The following is a 3,009-nucleotide window of genomic DNA, read 5'->3' as shown; positions in this document are numbered from 1 at the left end:
TCTTTCACAGTCAAATGACCAAATGGATCGAGCAAAGAAACTTCCCAAAGCGCAGAACAGAACATGAAAATGAAAAGTAAATTGACAAGTAAAAAACAAGTTATTTAACGTTGCCTGAGAGGTAGTTAATATTATAATACAATATCAGGTCACCTCTAGGCCTAAATGAAGGAGCTTTATAATTACATTCGGGAGAGTCTGAGACGGTTGTTAAAGCTGTTAAGTCTCCCACTATCACACATTATCGGGTTCTTCATTAATCGTCGGACGCGTTTTCCCCATATGACGACGCGAGCTGTGCAGTTGCGTCTTCTGCAACCAGCGCGCATGACACAGAGCACCGGAGAGATTGCGTGTGGACACTGAAACAGCGCAATGATTGACAGGATGACAGAGACAAGAGCGCAAAAGAACGTTTGTTAATAAAAAATAATTTGAGCGTTCAATGTAAGTGAGTTTGTCTTTGTTTTACTTTAATGAGGTGTTTTCATAAAATGTGAACCACAGACTACAAATGCTTAAAGCAAGGGGATATCTGCGTTATAATATCTGTTATCCATCTTATTTCGTTTTTTCAATAATATTTTAATTATAAATGCACAGTAAAGGTATGTTTAACATAGGCTAACTTTATTGTTGTGTTGTGTTTTTATTAAATATTAATGAACCACAAACTAAGCTTTCGTTTTAATAGGCCTAAGTGGGAAAAAACAAAGACCGAGTATATTTGCGTTATACAACGCGAGTATATCATGTGATACGTCTTATTTGTCTTCTTCTGATAATAATAAATAATGTTAATAATACTTTTTGTTGAAGGAAAGGGAATAATCTAAATGTATAACTTTAAAGATCAAAATAAGTTTATTTCCTCATCAGCACATCTCTAATGGGCTACAACTCGATTGTTACTTATATTTGGGATATTTAAAGAGGTTTTATTGTTTAAAACTTGACAAGTTTTTTTGTTAAAGGTTTTAAATGTCAAAATTCTAGACTACATAAGTGAAACTCACTTGTCAAAGAATACAATAAATAGCCTTATTTGAAGTCTTATTTAGTTATTATAACCAAAATATAAAATTAAAAATAGTTTAGCCTACTTTTGCTCCTTTGTTTCATTATTTTTCAGATTGTTATTTATCTTTTCAGAATTGTGTATCTGTTACACTGTGAAGCAGTTGGAAAAGTGTTTCTGTAAAAGGAAACCTTTATGCTTCTGTTATAGATGCAAATCTGATTGTCACAGTCACATGATGTAAAATAGAATGACTCGAAAGGTGATATACAACTTGTCTGTGGATTTTTTATTTGTTGTGTGTTTTCTATATTGGGGTGGCGCCAAAACTGATCTCGCATACCCCTCAGAAAATGTGCAGTTGCGCCCCTGCGTGTGTGTGTACAGTGCATGTATGTGCGTTTGTGTGTGTACAGTGTGTGTGTGTACAGTGCGTACATGTACAGTGCGTGTATGTGCGTGCGTGTGTGTACAGTGTGTGTGTGTGTATACAGTGCGTGTGTGTACAGTGTGTGCATGTGTGTGTGTACAGTGCGTGTGTATGTATGTGTGTGTGTACAGTGCGTGTGTGTGTGCGTGCGTGCGTGTGTGTGTGTGTGTGTGTGTGGTGCGTGTGTGTAGTGCGTGTGTGTTTAGTGCGTGTGTGTAGTGCGTGTGTATGTGTACAGTGTGTGTGCTCCAGTACAGTAGTGCTCACAAATGATGAAGTTCACAATCAGTTCTCATCAGTCACTGTAAAGTATTTGACACATTGACACATTGTTCTCTCATTGCGTGACTTGAGAAATCACAGACTTCAGCTTCCTGATCCCAGACGAGAGAATATTCCAGAGTCACCGTGGAAATATTCTGAATGGGTCCTTTGATGCTCTTTGAAGTCTCTGTGACAATGTAAAAAGGAGGAAAATCCATTAAGTCAGTAGAGTTACAGTGCGAGAGAGAGACTGAGAGAGACTTTTTTTGACTTTTAAAACTCTTAATAATTAATCATCTTTACACCTCACACAACCCAAAACAAAAACAAAAACAATCACTAACTCTCCAGTCTCATCTCTTACCACAAGAGCATCTTCTACACTCCACCTCACATCAAAAAAATACATATTGTTTATTAACTTACACTATGTGTATTCTACAGCTACTCGGAACTCTACTAGAGATTTAAACATTCCAAGCAAATCAGTATCTTCCCCTTCATTTTTACATGTGTGAGATTTTAGAATAGCCAGCTTTGCCTGTCCCAGTAGAAAGTTACCAAGTGTACATTTTGTTTTCCATTCTTTCTTATACTTCATACCAAAAATAAACATATCCTTTGTAAACATAAAACCAAGTTTTATAAATATTCTATCCAACAAATCAAATAAAGGACTCAATATGATGAAAAACATCTTAGTCAAACTCGACTCTGGGAACTGGCCCACTATCACTGGGTCAAGGGTCAGAGGTCAAACATAAAATTCATCTCATGCATGTGGGAGTATGGTATGAGAATGTTTTCTGCTTCAACACACAGTTAATCTGACTTTAGAAATGTATTGTACTCATCCATTGTGCTGCAAGAGAGAGAGAGAGAGAGAAAGGAATACTAGTGTGTTATCTCTGTGTTAAAACCAGTGTTGGGTGTAACTAGTAACGAAGTAATTAGTTACTGTAATTTAATTACTTTTCCCTTGAAAAGTAAAGTAAGGGATTACTGTTATTTTTTCTGTAATTTAATGAGTTATTTTTGATGTAATTAAACTAAATACTTTGTGTAATATATGTGTGTGCAATAGTGGAATTGACATCAAAATTCAAAGTCTAACTTTAAAATCTTTGCTTTAATGTATAATTCTCACATTTGTAATACTTTGGTCAGTTAATAAGAGTACTTTAAGTAGTTTTATATTATTTATTTGAATGAATTAAAAGAGCCCTTTCATGTCTATCCTTCAATCACTGAACTAATCAAGGTTGATATTGGATATAGAAAGTAAATAGTAATAAGT

The sequence above is a fragment of the Triplophysa rosa genome, unplaced genomic scaffold, assembly GCF_024868665.1.
Source record: "Triplophysa rosa unplaced genomic scaffold, Trosa_1v2 scaffold207_ERROPOS430718, whole genome shotgun sequence".
Lineage (NCBI taxonomy): Eukaryota > Metazoa > Chordata > Actinopteri > Cypriniformes > Nemacheilidae > Triplophysa > Triplophysa rosa.
Note: the sequence above shows the minus strand (reverse complement) of the source record.